We start from the raw sequence: 16,788 nt of genomic DNA on the forward strand, positions 1-16,788 counted from the left end.
CTTGCGTTTTTTTTTTTTCATTTTCCGTTTTATTTCCAAAGGAAATGAGGGCCAGGTACAAAAGGGATTAGGATCCCTGACGGGGAACCTGGCCCTCTACAAGCAGTCACCAGCTATTTTAACAACAATAGTTCACAGAACAACATCCATTTTTCGACAGCTTTAACAGCACAAGTGATTAATACCAACAGTATTTAACATCAACAGAGCAATAGTAATAGTTCCACACATTTTTCTAACGAATTAATCTACAGAGGTCAAGACATCTGCATTCAGTAACGGTTCCATCAGTGGTCGTTTGTATACAGGAAATGTTAGCGAAGATGTAAATAAGTGGTGCAAAAATTTTGTAACAAATAGTCAGTCGCCGCTTTTCTTGTTATCTACCACGGGTATGTATATGTTAAACAAGTATCCACGAATCTTGGAACCCACGGAACATCTTGTCTAAGCAATAGGAAGTATCTATGATATCTCACTACATGCGAAAGTACAACACTTTTCTGACTCACTGAGTATGGATTCCTAAAGTAATGGCGTGATATACAGCATCTTTCGGAAGATAAACATGCTGCGGGCGTGCCTCAAAGAAGTGCTAAAGGAAAAACAGTATCTGACGTAATAGCGAGTGGAGACCACTTTCAAAGGCTTGGGCGTGCATTCGCCAAGGCAAACACCATATAGGTATTTGTTGTATCCTAACGGGCTGCGCCATGTATTATTTACACTGGAAGTTTCGTGTCCTCAGCGTTGAGAGCCATTAGAAAGGATGTGGCGCCGCCCTAGTGCGACATGGAAGCACTTTCTCTATGGGGGATATATTTTTGGGTGGAAAACGGGAATAAGCGTTGATCTACGGGAGATAAGGTGCGAGTACTAAGTGCAGACAACGCCCGTTAGAATGTATAATTGAACGTATATACTACGAGTATGTACTACTGTCCGTGAAGCGTACGCAAGGAGGCGAACTGCAAGAGAAAAGTAAACTTTAAGGGATTAAAACTTATTTGTCCAGCTCATATATACAGAGCCGAGCTTTTCCTTGAAGATAGGGACACCTACAGAACAAAGGAAAAAAAAGGAACACGTCATCAAGTGTTGCGAGTGTCCTTATCATGCACCAGAAGTGGCGTCTGGAGGTGAATTATTTGACATTTGACTTAAAAGTTTGGTCTTATAAGATAAATTAGCCTTTCATTGTAGATTGGTGTGATATTGTCTCCTACGTCTTTCAGATATCTCGTCAGTGATCCCCCTTTTTTTTTTCTTCCTCTATCACATCACATCACATCACTCTCGTCAGTGAAAATTGTTGGTAATTGGAGTAGATTTGCACGTGAGGTGAAAATTGTTGTTCTTTAGTCTTCCTGTTTTGTTTACTGCCTGGCTAATGGATTTGTTGTCGCGTTTATTGTACTATCGCGTTGTGCGGTTCTCCTTTGCTAATGCCAACTGTACTGTATTGTATTGCGGCTCTCCTGCTTCGGTTAAGAGTATACTCATGCAGCAGTAAAACATGTAGGTTCCGGAAAGAGATCGCTTCCATTGAGAGAGATTGAAAGATTCAGCAGCGCTAGGTGTTGCATCGCAAACGTTGCTTGCTGGTGGTGGTGATGCTGTAAGCAACAGGGTGCCGCTGTTGGCCTCACAGCTCTGGGCATCGTCACGACTACGGAGCTCTGGTTTATGAGGTAACTATGTTTACGGTAACGCTTCTACAAACATTACCAGTCAATCGTGTCCGGATTACACCTTCACCCGGACACCGAACGCAATCCCTGAATTTCCGAACTGTTTGGGTGAAATCCGGACAGGTGGCAACCCTATCTGCAGGACACTCACTCCTCACTATCTCCTGCACTCCCACCAGCACCTTCCCCAACGGCAAGCCCTCCATCGCCGCCTAATACAGCTTGGCGGAAACGCAATTTCCATGACCACCTTCCTTGGTCCCGTCCCTCGGTCTACCCAGTGGGTCGTCACCACAGCCCTGCTCCGCTTCCTGCAAGATTCGGGCCTTGCGTCCGCGCCCTCTGACCGGGCTTTCTCGTGGCTATGTCGTGCTGCTCTGGCTGTTTTTTTTTATTTCAATTTTTCTTGCGTTCTTTTTAGATAGCGAGACGGCATGAGCCTGGCTGACCTTTCCTTTTTTCTTGTCTTTCTATTAAACATATCCCCCCCACCCCACCCCATGGCAGCGCACACGGTGACACTATAGCATCCACCTAGACTACATACTCTAGGACATCGAAGCAGTAAGCAGCAGTTTGTTTTTCCTTTTGTTCGTTTGTTTTCGTTCTTGTTCGTTTGTTTTTCTTTTTGTTTGTTTGTTTGTTTGTTTGTTTGTTTTTCTTTTGTTTCCTTTCTTTCCTGGGAATAGCAAGCCGCCGTAGCGCAGGCGTAGCTGGTGCAAATGTGAAAAACAGTACGGGACCCAAATACACAGTCCTGTCGTATTTGAGTCCCCCAACTCCTCAGACTCAAGGGGATTCTACATTCTTCTCATTACATATACGTTTTCTTGTTTGTTTTTATTCGTAACGACAACGCTGTTCGGGGTATTGATGTATCGACTGCTAAAGTGCAGTTCTTTTTACGAAGATCCAAGAGACATTGCGCTGCTGAATCGAAAATGGTACCAATGATTTGCTGCTTCTAATATCAGATATATAACCGGCAATAATGGCTCGACTGTAGATACAGAAACCTTGGTGCGCGTGTGTGTCCGTCTCCACATTTGCTGGGGCCTTCCTGTGCTGCATTGTTCACGACGTTCGATCGAGTGACCAAATATCATTCTTGTCACGGAACCCAGCAGGGCTTTTGGCGCAAGAGCAAAACATTGCGTCAGATAACGCACTGCGTGAGCGCCGCTCGGCGGTCGAAAACGGAAACTGTGGAACAGACCGGAAGTAATCAATAAGAGCACGGTCACCACAGGGGAATGCTGACGCATTTTTCGTTGTGCTCAGCCCTTGTACCAGGGATAGATTCTGGTGAGATAAGAACGCATTAAATAGAGCCCGATTAATGAAATTTTCATGAAACTGGTCCCGTTGAATGATGTTCGCCATGTCTTTGTGTGCGTTGTAACTATCCTCAGACCAGCGCAAATATAGATTTGTAGATAAAAGGTTTTTCTTGTTTATAAAGAGTGTGTGTCAGTTTACTTAGCAAAAGAATTCTTCTGCGATATCGCAGATGTTCGTTTTGTAGCAGATGAAGGGTTTATATTGAAAGTGGCGCGTGACGTACCGCTATTACTACTACTACGGCTTTGTTATGAATAGTCTGCCGGTAGCGCTTAGAATGTCCTTTCTATACTGATTTCCCCGCGACGCTGCGAGGCTCACAGAGCGAGCTGTCCTTCTTCGTGTATAACAGAGTCATCTTTACAGTAGGCAATTCACAGTATCCTACACAGAATTCCGGTACTTCACACTTTCTGAAGTTGTGTTTTGCATACCGTGCTTCAATTTCGTGCATTCGCTCGTGTGAGCGAGATAAGATAAGTTTAACTGGGTTGTCGTGTATTGGAGCTAGGTGGCTAGAATGTTTCACTGACTCCCAATTATTATTATTTCACTGACTAGAAACAAAAGTATGGTCTGTGTACTAAAAAAATGCTCCAAAAATTCATTTTGCCCTCTTGCGCAATCTTATTAGCGAAACTTGCTTTCTCGCAGCTCTGCGTAGATCTTGACAAGTCGTACGACATTTACGGCAAAATCATGCCGGCAGGCAACATTTATGCGGCTGTGCAATGCTTTAAAACAGCGTGCGCAAAGCATTTTAGTGCCTTCGGAAAGCAGTTTACTGCTACCACCATAAAGCCTTGCCGCTCCTCGTACACATTCTGTTCTTCTAATATGTCTTAAAATTCAGAACATGAATGTGACATGATGGCTAAAAGCGTGTCCTGTCTTTGATCAACGCCTGCGTCTGCGAAAGAGGAGTAATTCTGCCGTATATGGATCGCTGCCGTACACGCCATGATCACCGAAAGCAAAGAGGGAAAGCTGTTTTCACCTTCTTTTACATATTGTTTGTTTGTTTCGTTGTTGTTGTGACAACATAGGTGGCATAGGTGGCCGGTTACGTGATACGTCAGTGATGCTGCGTGTAACGAGTGAACATGCACTATTGATCAATTAGGTTCCTCAATTGCTGCATTTCTCGGCATGCCATACTGTTCCAAGACGTCCAGTTGCAGCATACCGGACAATGAGCATGATTACAATGTTCGGTGCCTCGAATGCGTTGCTACAGGTCATTACTTTAACATCACATGGCATGACATCAATGGAAATGGACGTCTTACGTACTTTTTTTTAAATCTGTGAGCGAACCATCGCAATCCCTTTGATGCTTTCGCTCACACTGTAACTTTTTGCATATCCAATATCACTCACCATTACGTTCTTCGTGGTGAAGCGTGTACTGTGGCACCCAGTAGTAGCAATATTGCATGAGGCGTTGTCATGATTGATATCCTGCAAAGATATAACGGAATCAGAGCACCGCACCGCACAGAACCCGCGAGATGGTTCGCACTAGAAATGGCAAAAACAGCAAACGAAGGACAGGGTTCAGCGAATCTCCGTTAACAGCAGTTCGTTCTTGCAGCTGTTAATTATTTCCACACTAGTGCCCAGGACACAGTGCCCAGTGGAACACCGAGGGAATCTCTGCACGACACTTACGTGTGTGTCTTTGTGTGAAGGCGGTTCAAGCTTGGCCCGGCACATTTTGTTGCAGCTCCGCATGTTCTGCACCGATTACGATAAAGCTTGTACTTTCTGCGTCCGCAGACCTCTCATTCGTGCAATAGTAGATACGTCTGTGTGATTTATGCGCGGTACACTACAGGAAGCATGGTGCCCGTAGAAGTATCGCTGAGTGTACAGATGCAGAGAGCAACGCTCTCTCCGTAAATTCGTTGCGAAGCACAAAGTCAACCCTGTGGGAATTTTGAGCACATCACAAGCACACTAGACAGGGTGTGCCAGCTAAATGCAAACATATCTTTAAAATATATATGTATCACTTTTTCTGAGATGAAATCAATTGCAATATAGCGTATGCTGAAGGGCACTCCTTAGGAGGACATTAGCAAACTCCTTAGGCAATGTCCGTTTTCAGAACAAAAATCCATTCGATAGATCGTCTGCAAAAAAAAAAAAAAAATAGTGAGGGAACACCATTCTTTTCTTTATTTTGTTCATTGCGCATCTTCGGAGACGCGTCTTTCCTTCACCCCCAATGTGAGAGGGTGAAAGAGCACACTACGGCCTCTTGCGTCCTGGAAAAAGATTAAAAGAAAACAGGAAATGCAATCCAAGATAAGGGCAGTTCCGAGTAGACAGTAGAGTCACCCGTTACATTTGTCTTTGTTTTGTTCCCGCAAGTTAAAGCTCATCATCGACGCATGAGCCGGCACTGTGCTCCTTCACCCTATCACATCGGGGGTGAAGGAAAGACGCGTCTCCGAAAATGCGCAATCAACAAAATAAAGAAAAAAAAGGTGTTCCTTCAAGAATTTTTACGGACGATCTATGGAACCGATTTTTGTTCTGAAAACGGCTTTGGTATCAGGTGACCTAATGGACCAGATGTTCTCATTGCGACAACTTCGTATATTTAAAACGTAAAGTATTGAAAGTTAATTAAGACATTGCCTTAGGAGTTTGCTAATGTCCTCCTAAGGAGTGCCCTTCAGCATATGCTATATTGCAAATGATTTCATCTCGGAAAAAGTGATATATATATATATATATATATTTTTTTTTTTAAGAAAATATGTTCGCATTTAGCTGGGACACCCTGTATAGTGATGAAACTATCTTAAAACAAAATATCTACAATCGAGGTGCAAGAAGTTTTTTGTTCGAAGCAGATTGACATGGGTGTCGGCAACCATTGTGACAGGAGTGAACATCAACTGTGAGCGACAGGTTGTTCGGGAAAACAGAAAAGTAAGGGTACGTGACACTATTCCGGTTGTCAGCGGCAGCGGGCCAGCTCCCGTGGCTTAGGCTGCGTTCGAATACCTCGCACCCGCGAAGCCGCCTGACTAGGCAGCTGAGTAGACCCCTTTGCTTGTCACTATTGGCACAGGCTTGCCTAGCCGAGGCGCCTGTGGCGCCATCTCGTTGCTCACGCAAGAAATGCGTACGGCGCAAGCGCAGCAGGACTCTAATGCGCTAAGTTTGTAGGACATCGTGCATAAACTGTCACCTTCACAACTAAACATGTGTTGCAACTCTCTACGCAGTTTTAAAAAACATACCACTATGTGCAACTTTACATTTAAAGCCAGCAGAAACAGCGGGCACGCTGGTACCGTCAACGCGCGTCTCCATCCCGGCTGTCAGATGGTCAGGCGTATTTATTTATTTATTTATTTATTGACATGCCCTCAGGGCCCGGAGGGCGGAGAACTAGACTGCATCGATGCGCACTCGGCGGTAGCCGACTGAATAGCGGACTTGGCGAGATTTGGAACGAGACTTAACATGGCGGCACTTCCGGCTAGACCGCTAGGCAGTCGACTAACCGGGGTATTGGAACGCAGCCTCAGTTACTACGATGATGGCATTCCACGCCGAGATTGGGAGGTGACCCGGGGTTGAATCCGGGCGCCGGCTGTGCTGTCCGGGTGTCTTCCCTGGGTTTTCTTCGGACACTTTAATACCCCGAACCAGGGTTGGTTACCGAAAATATTATTGTTTCCGGTTCCGTTTCCGTTAGCTGAAAAACTCGGCTCTTCGTTTCCATTTCTGTTTCCGTTTCTGGACGATTTTCGGTAGCGGTTTCTGTTTTCGTTTCCTTTTAAGAATTTCGTTTTCGTTTCCGATGTAATTTCGGTACTGGTTTCTGTTTCTCATCAGGAACTCGTACTGTCTGGTTTTGGCTTTTTCATGTCAGACATTCTAGTTACATAATGGACGCAAAAGGGCAGCTACACCAAACACAAACACTAAAGACTTTAATGCAAAGTTTGTCACGAATCTTATACACCGCAAGTACACACACACACACACATACATTGGATGGTAATGGGCTGGGCGATTCACCGCCGCTGAGGCGGTACACTGCAAGTAGATGCCTCTCTAGGTTGCGGAAATACATGCCTTTAAGTTTCAAAAGTCTCCGCTCGTGGGCAAGAATAACACGTCATCCAAAACTTTCGCGTCCATCTTGCTGCGCAGTGGGCTGAACACAAAAGAAAGTCCCGAAAATAAACGACTGAATGAATGAATGAATGATGACTGGAAGAATAGTGCGGATATATATAATTTTCATATTAACGCGAAAACACTGAGGGAAACGTCCTGTGAATTTTGTTTCTGTTAACGTTACCACTTTTGAATTTCGTTTCCGTTTCGGTTTCTGGTAGTGGAAACTAAAACAATTTTGTTTCCGTTTCCATTTTCGTTTCCTGTTGAATTTCGGTAATTACCGTTTCCGTTTCCGGTAGCCAACCCTGCCCCGAACACACTGACGCAGGATCCATATCGCGCGCAAATCGTGATCAGGTGCGGACAACGCGACTTCTCGGCGATCGAGATCAACAACGGGGACACTTGACTCCCGTTTGCGAACGGGGTTACGCACTTTAAGGAGGATTGGCGCATGCGCAGTGGCTCCCGTTCTCCCTCGCCTATTCGCTATCTTGCCCTGCCGGCGTCATACTGCCGGATCCGGGCTGGCAAGACGGCGGCGATGGGGGCGCCCCGCACGAGGAGAATAGCATGGAGAAACACCGAAATAGCTGAAATAGCATTGGATTTAATGTGAGTGTCATTCAAGCAGACACCTTCTGAAACAATGTTTCCTTTTCATTTGAAACTTCAGTGGGTATTGCAAAGCCCTCGCCAGACGGCGTCAAATGAAAACCCGGCTCCCAAAGGTGAAGTCCGGACGGCGCAGGCGTGTCCAATAGGATTGCGGCGACCAGGATTGCGCGCCGATCCAGATTGTGTGCGACAGTTCGTTTGGGGTATAAGACAAATGTCTACACAGTTTCCTGTGAAGTCGGCCCAGCACGCAGAATCCCCCGCAGGAGCATGCCGCCAGACCGGCAGGCAGATAGCGCGAAAATAGCCCACCACCACCACCACTACCAGCTCCAGCAGGTTTGGAAGTGTCCTAAATCTGCGTTGTGGTTTGTGATATAATCCGTGCAGGTTATGCGGAGAGACATTAGAGACCTACAGTGCATCGTACGCTATCGACTTTCCGTACGTAAGGGATAGCGTTCGGTTGTTCCGCGCACGCGCAAAGGGAGCCTCGCGCATTGCGTAGAACCACCGCGCTATCCCTTACGTACGCAAAGGCAATAGCGTACGATTCACTAGAACTCACTATTGGTATATCAGAAGTCGCATCGCTATATTTGTGCAGAACTTCTTTATCGGTTCCAGCGAGACGGAGACGGAGTTCCCGAACCTATATGACTTCGTGAGAGAACTGATGTTCTCTAACCTTCTCGCTAACCTTATCAGTGACTTCCATCTCTCATCTGTGACTTCGTGTCATTATTTTACTTCGGAAACCAAGCGATCCAGCCATGAACAGTTTCACAGGCGATGCACACGGCTTTCCGGCAAGGCTTATCCAACAGGTCATCCTGTTGGACAAAACGATGGCAACTCACGGCTTCCGCAATCCCATTCCTCTACACGGCTGGAGTCCTCTACGGAGATGCGACACGGGTGTTAGAGGCATAATCTGGTGGAAAACCTGTCATTGAAGCACTATACTCCTAACAGATAGTTCCGCATTTTAAAGGTCCATGTCAGCATCCTTGAACCGCCCTCGTACACATAGGCGAAGTGGTTGACGATGGCCCTCATCCGTACCACAGGTCAATCAACAAGCATCGCTGCAGCACATCACTTTGCACGAGAAACACTTCAGATTGGAATTAATTTTCATGACCGTTCTATCAACGCACTCAATACGCAATGTGATACAAAAAAAGGAAAAAGAAAAGAATGCTGCACCACCTGTACGTGTCTCCTCTCGTTTGCACGTGGGCAATATGTCACTTTCCAAATCATGGTACTCCCTGTAACCACTTTCCCTGGCAGCTGACATGGACAGCGATTTCCCTACCCACTGAGACCAACCAGAAAGGTTGCCCTCAACCCCGTTCGCCACCGTTTCGAACCAACGCCATCCCTCCTCCACACTTCTACCAAAAAGAGAACGAAAAAGACGACGAAAGGAAGGAATACTGGGGACCGCCACTGACAAAAGCTGTCTATCGCCTTTCTGCTAAACTGTCCTGACCCTTCTCAGTGAAGGAAATTTGACACGACCTACTATGTTTTGAAGTCAACCTCTGGGACGTATGTTGTCATCCCCTTTGCTTCCGTTGATCAGGAATTCACGCGCACGCGTCATCAACTCCATTGTGATCCAACCACGTTAGTCCCGTGGCGTGGTTATGCATCGGCTATTCCCCTATATTCTCGATCCCGTGTCGAATCGTGAGCGTTTGTCACGCACATAGCACCCCTTTGCAGCGAAGCCGATTTCTCAATAGGGGTCCCGATGAAGGGAAGCCATGAGAGTCATTACAGTAAGGCGGAACTAATCTGACTCTGGCTGTTCGGCGTCGCAGACATGGAAAGAATGGAAATGAAGCATGTGCTGGGCAACGGGTAAAACTGTCGTCTGCTAGTAAATGTCATGCAGATGGCGAAGAGAGGTAACATGACAGTATAGAACGAAAATGAAGTTGAAGAGGGGGAAGTGGCGCGCTCAGTTTGGTTGGGAAAGAAAGCAGCGTCATCACGTTGTTGTGGTCAGGTATCGGAGCCGTTATTTTCGGGCTGTTCGGTTCGGGTTCGGGTTCATGCATATCGGTGCAGGTCAGGTCAAGTTTAGAGCACAGAAATTAAAGGTTCGAACGTGATTTAGGCCGGGTTAAGTACACAAAATAGAACTTCCTCTCACTGAAGTGTTCTTACACAATACTCTGCGCGAAGCAGAGTGTAGTACACCAGCAAACGATTTTTCTTTATTCCGTGTTAGCACCGCAGCAAACGAGCAGTGCCTTTTACATAACTTCGGGCATGTAAGTTACAGGACAGAAGTGAAAGGGTCTTTCGCTCAAGGTGTCTCAAAAAACCGAAATCGCGGCGAACTGCCATCTCTAACCTGCCGTTTCAAGCCGGCCCCTGGAGACATTGTCGCTATATAAGTAAATTAGTAACACATTGAATCCTCGTTCATGTGCGTTTCGGCTCATGACTTCGTGAAGGCGTTTGATTCGTATCGAAATAAGATTTTGAAAACGTAGTGAAATCGTTGAAGCTCCGCTACATGGTTTGCTGTGGAAACACTGTGGGGGCTGGCTTGCTGAAGCAAACATTTGAAGCAAACTTTAGGCGTAGTTTATTCGAATGCACTGTAATCCTTTGTACCGCGTATCGTAACCGTATACAGCGTTGTAGTTAAAGTTAATTTTCAATTGAACGGAACATGCTCGAATTTGTGGGAATTGTCTATCAATTATTTCGGCACAAGAGTGAAACTAAAATTACGACTTTGGCGCTCGTAGAGAAAGGCGACAAACCTCGTACGTTTTTATTTTGCTTTTCTATCAAGTTTTCTGTGCGCGGAACAAAAGCACGAAAAGCAGAGATTAGATTTGCATATCTGTGCATACAAAAATGCGTGGGAATACTTATGCATGATAATGGGGCGTTACATAAGGGAAGCACATAGCAGTAACGACACACTCGGAGGACCGGTTACACACTATAGCCACCGTATTCTCGCTCTGCCCCCAGTGCGCTTCTGAAGAGTCTTCGTAGTTGTTTTGGCAAGCTTCTTGCACGGGCAGCTAGCAAGCACTGGCAAGGCTATAGACCTTTACCCGGGCAACGTCATCATGACGTTGGTAGACAGACTGAAACCGAAAACAAATAGGAAGGGGAGACTGGGTTCCACGAATGGGCACTTGTTCGCTGCCTCCTATTGAAAGAAAAGTGGGACCGAAGGTCGCGTCCCTTTCAGGGACCATCGTAATCCCCTCAAGACCGTTGCTTTCGGGCGCGATCTCGTTCGCCCCTAGCTTCGAGCGTAGTTCAACTCTACCAAATTGGTGGCGCTGTGTAACACTATGACGTCATTTGTTTACACATAGGGAGAGGTCTATTGAGCGGGTCACTTGAGGCGCACTTGACTGTTGGAATACCTGAGGGCAGAGCGAGAGTATGACGGATATGGTACCACGCAGCACGGAAAATCGCGAGACAAGGGAAGTGTAGCATTTGTCGAGGGAAAAAAGCAAACTAACTCATGCTTACAACTATCGGACCTACTTTCCCGACCAGCGTACCCTTGAGAGATCACTCGGTTCTGCGGCATTGTGAAAGGAAAGTAGCGCAATGTAGCGAAAGTTACCTTTTCTTTCTTGTTCTTATCATTCATTACTCTATGTGAAAAGAAATGTGAAAAGTAAAAGCTGCGAAAAAACTGACAACTGTCAAAGAGACAAATATGTCTTTCCTGCATACATATATTAATATCGATAAGGCCAAAGGATAGTCTTAGTAGAAGGCTAACTGTTATGAACGTGGCGAGGAACGAGGTTTCGTGGAGTGTAACGACGGAGTAAGCGAGATTGATAAGCGGGGTGCCAACGACACTTCATGAGGGAAAGCGACCTCACAGGAATCCTTTTCGGGGGGTTTCTATGGTGGACTTTACATGGGGGAGGAGTAGTTTTTCTCTCCCAAATGCAGTACCAAAGGTACGACGTCGGGGGTGGGGAGGTGTAACCCTTTAAACGCCTCCTTGGCTTCGCCCATGCTACACAGCGAAGTAAAACGGTGATCTCCTGAACGCCAGCGAGTAAGGCCATAGCCAGCCACATGTGGAGATCGTACTGTGCTATATATGCTACTTTCCATGTGCTGTGTGTGTTTAGTTTTAGTTTCATTCTTGTTTTTTTAATAATGATTACCGTTATTAAAAACTCAATTTCCACGTTTTCTTTTTCTGTTTTTTTCTGTAGGTTTAGCTCGCATAAACGGGTCGTCGCGCGCCACCGGGGATTCGTCCGATAAGAAAAGGTTGTTCTAACTGTTTTTAGAAGATCGTAGTCCTTCCAGCCTTGCGATTTTCAAGAAATATAAAAATCTTGTATAACGAGCGGTTAAACGTGCGAACACTGCCTACTACTACGATCTGTTCAATAACCCAGAAGTAAGCTCAGCAGCAATGTGGAAAGCTATTAATCGAATAATGAAAGCGTTTCACGAAAATTGTGATAAAATTGTTCATAATGGAGTAAGGCTCTCTGGAGATGCACTTTGTAAGGAATTTAATGATTACTTTATAAACCTAACCTCTCGTCCACCGCTCACAAAGAACGATGCTCATACGGCATGTAGTTATATAAAAGATAGTGTCGAGGACACTTTATTTATTTTCCCAATTTCAGAAAACGAGGTGAGGTCAGCGTATACTAATATTAAACAGAGCAAATCGCGTGTCTGTAATAAGATACAAATTACACCTGTCAAGGTTGTCATCGCAGTTGTATTGCAGTGTATCCTGGCTTCTCCAAGGCCTTTGATTTCATCAATCGTTCGTTGCTTCTGCAAAAGCTTGAGCGTTATGGGGTTCGCGGTGTAACCCTTTCTTTACTAGATTTATACCTGTCAAGCAGATTACAATATGTTTCAATAGGTAATCACTCCTCTAGCGCGCAGAAAATAAGCTCTGGTGTACCACAAGGTAGTGTACTTGGACCGCTCTTGTTTAACGCCTACATAAATGATATTGTCAATGCCACCGAACTTGGGGAGTTTTACATATATGCGGATGACACCACTATTAATTTCGCAGACAGAAACTTGGTAGATGTTGTGAAATGTGCTAATAATGCACTGACTGCTGTGAATGAGTGGGCTATCAAAAATCGTTTTCTAATCAACGATGACAAATCCAAAGCAATATTTCACAAGGCAAAAAACAAACCTGTGCCCCCTCAGATAAACATTGGTCTGGGCGATCAGGGAATTGAATCTGTTCATTCTGTAAAAAAATCAGGTGTGTTTTTTTTTCTGCAGACTTGTCCTATTGCTCATATTGAGCAGATATGTAATAAACTATCAAAAGTGTGTGGCATTATGCTGAGAAGCAGATTTATATTGCCTAAGCAGATCAAGTTATGAATATACCAATCCCTCATACATTATGTTCTTTGCAATCTCGTGTGGAGTACCACCAGCTCACATAACCTCAGCAAAATACTACTTCTGCGGAAGAGAGCTGTTAGGATCATAGAGGGGGTGTCATTATCTGCCCATACTACATCAATATTTAAGGAATTACATATCAAAAGAATAAATTCCTTGTCAGATTACGTATTAGTTAGGTCGTATCTAAGATCTGTACGCGAAAATAACAGTACATGGTTATCATTGTGTAATCTATACAGATCCGCTGTGCGACCTACCAGGCAGAGCAATTTATGGCAAGTTCCGTTTCATAGGACGAATTATGGAACACAGTCTTTGAGTTACAGAATGGCAAGAGTTCTTAACCGTTTCTTGCTTGCGAATATTAACATTTACTCGGCTTCTCCTGCGAGCCTTCGCGATATGTTCTGAGTTCTACAAAGAGGTTTTTGTTCCGTGTTTTCGTCATATGTTGCGTTGCATACTACTGTACAACGTGTTGTAACCACTGTATATATCTCTGTTAGCATCAGGTCTGCTTTTTTACCATTGTACAGTGCCGAAACTTAATGCAATTCTTTGACTCGCCGCTGCGGACGCCAAATGCAAGGGGTGTACTGCCCTAAGTCAAGCAGCGTTTGCTGCTTTTTGGCGTACCTCCCCCAATTGTGATGTAGCGCAAAAGGAAAATAAATGGAAATGAAAAAAAGGAAGAAAAGTAGACATCGAGTAATGCGTGCAAACGCGACTCAGGTGTTTCCGCACACACCCTGCATACGACAACACAACGTGACACTTATCCGTTATCCAACGTCATTCTATGTTAGCCCTATTATTGAACCTATCCCCCCACACTCCTTATCGGATGATCCGCCACCATCTACGGCGACTGCCTACAGTAACCTTCAATGCGCCACAGAAGGCGAATGGAACGCACCTTATACGAACGCCCATCGATTCGGCCACCCGTGCAGCCGTTCCGGCAGCAATTTTCTGCTCGACGCGGGTCCTGCGACAAATAATGAATTGTTTTCTCCTCGTCGGACGTTCTTATCGCGACTCGGAATGGGCTCCATCACGAGTGTGGCAAGAGGGGAGACATGCTAGATATTGAACGACGAGCTCAGGGCGGGAGCTTGAAATATAACAGCCATCCCGAACCATCAACAAAGACAAGCAGAATGGGGGAAGCTTCTGAGATGAAGGTGACGCGTTTGTCTGCACGAGGAGGGCGTTGTATTACATACCACGGTTTGCACTGTAATTCTATCTGAATGGCTGTGACGGTTCGCATGTAGCCTTGGTGCTGTCATTAACCTGGCAGTTCCGTGGGTGAAAATCGAATTTATCTTCGTCGCTAAGGGGACATTTTTAGCTTAAGTGCCGCGTTTCGGGTGGTAGATGGGGAATTCTGTTGTGAGGAAAACATTGGTAGTGTGAAGGGAAGAAATAGATTAGAGATGTTTTGAGTCCTTGCGGCAGCTGTCCTCTAGAGTGCCGATGCTTTTATTTGTGTGTTTCGGATATGCATGTTTCGACACTGCGCGGTGTTACAACGGCGAGCACTGTTTATACATAAAAGAAAAAGGGGGAAAAATGTATATTCACGACAGAAACACAGGAGGATGACGGCGTCTAGGCTTTAGATAATCTCTGCTAGGGTATTGCTATGCTATGCTTTTGCTAAGCTATATGAACTGTTGGCTTTACGTCGTAAAACAATTATGATTACCGATGTCATACTGACTTAGAATAGCAAAAACCCACAGCGCAAGGACGACACCGAAGACACAACACACGGGCACGTTGAAATGTTGGTTGGCAGTTCTGTCAGTGCTCAGTGTGTGTCTTGTGTCAGCTTCTTTATGGGGATTTTGGCGATTTTCAGTTAGTTTGTATTCAAGGTCTCTCGAGGACACGACTTGTGCAAGAAATTTGTACCACGACGCCAAGGATATAAGTTAACTATGTTTTGGGACTCTCTCCATTATCGGGTATATCTCTGCCTCCTTCCCTGCACCCTCTCCATTCTTGTTTGGAGTAGCACTGTATGAACAAAGGAACTACAACCGTGCATCAACGTACAGATATCATGTGCAATAACCTAAGCAGCATACATACACCACCATGATCAAACTTCAATTCTGAGGATACACAACTGTCATTTCGTATCTCACATCTAATGTTTCGCATGTAATGGTGTAGTGTACTGCTCTCCAGTGGTGAATCACCCCAGGTCATAGTCACGATTTATTTGTTGTTGTTGTTGTTGTTGTCTCAGTGAAGTAGGAAGAATGAAATAACTACAAGTTGCTTCACTGAAGTGATTTGATTTGTTACAATGTGTTTGATGTTACTCATTCCTTCCCAATATGTCGCCACTTTTTGTACTTTACCATTTTCCCTTTCGCGTCTCTCTGCGCGCGCGTGAGAGCAGTGCCTTTGCACAATTTTAAATCCAACTGGGTCAATGGGTCTAATGGGTCAATACAGCACTCCAGTCTGCACTAGCATGTGGCCTGGTGGGTGATATTCCCCACTGCATCCTACGCTGCCGGCAACACCTTCTGCACCGTGACGCCCTCTGTCGTCGTCTATCCCAACTTGGCTACTGCACTATGGCACTGGCTACCTTACCGGGTCCCGTTCTTCAGCCGATCCAGTGGGCCGTCACCTCTGCGCTCCTCCGCTTTCTCCACGCTTCGAACCTTGTCAACGCATTGTGACCGTATAATCGCGTGTGTAATTTTTCAGTTTTTGTGCGTTTTCTTTTGTTTTTCTTCTTTCTCTTTTCCTGTTCTTCATTTGTTTTGGAATAGCAAGCCGACCTCTGTCAGACTTACCTTTCCTTCCTTTTTTTCTTAATAAACATATCCCCTCAACTGCGTGTACCACCCAGAGACGGATAGTCTCCTCGTCCAAATCCAGAGCTATGGCACTATAGCACGCTACAATGCGTCCTAATAAAGTCAGAGAAAACTACGAACACCAGCCGGTGAGAAACTTCAGTTTATCATCCGTCACATCGCAATCCCCACATAGACTTAGTCTCGTTGAAATAGCCCTCGCAGCAACCAGCAAGCCCCCATAGAAGCGCTGCTCACATGCGTTGCGAAACAAGAGATTAGGACCCTCCCCTGTCAAGGATTACATTCGGACGAGTGAACTTTTTAGCCCTAGCTCACAACCAGCACGCGGTACGATTAAGTCCTTTTAGTAAGAGGGAGTTATCCTTCCGCATGAAAGCGCGCCGATGCAACCGAGTCAATATTAACCCGTATATATAGCGGAAAGCGCAGTTGCTGCTTATCGCCTGGTTACGTTGCTTGGCGACAACGTGGTGAGAGTAACTGTTATGGCTGTCAAAGCTATGGTGAGCTCACCATACCAAAACATCATGGTAGACATGGTTGTGGGGAGAGTCGAATACTTATGTTAAGAGTGTCGAGGAGACGAGGCTGGTTATCAGCTGCGTTTTTCGAGGTTGCGCGAAGCTCACGTTAATTGGTGCGCGCTCTAACGTTGCGCTCGGGTGGTGGTGGCGCTGGAGCGAAGGCCGGCTTGATATTGTTAGTACACCTAT

At 45.5% G+C, this 16,788-nt stretch overlaps 1 protein-coding gene across 2 annotated transcripts in view; it reads right to left on the minus strand.

The window, feature by feature from the left end:
• The window catches only part of LOC135394565 (teneurin-m-like), a 261,414-nt gene that overhangs the window by 195,129 nt on the left and 49,497 nt on the right, over positions 1-16,788 (minus strand). For both annotated transcript variants that reach the window (XM_064625364.1, XM_064625363.1), the window contains exon 2: positions 4,413-4,493. The gene's annotated coding sequence lies outside the window, so the exon portion shown is untranslated. The remainder of the gene's footprint in view (positions 1-4,412; positions 4,494-16,788) is intronic.

The sequence above is a fragment of the Ornithodoros turicata genome, chromosome 5 (assembly GCF_037126465.1).
Source record: "Ornithodoros turicata isolate Travis chromosome 5, ASM3712646v1, whole genome shotgun sequence".
Taxonomy (NCBI): domain Eukaryota; kingdom Metazoa; phylum Arthropoda; class Arachnida; order Ixodida; family Argasidae; genus Ornithodoros; species Ornithodoros turicata.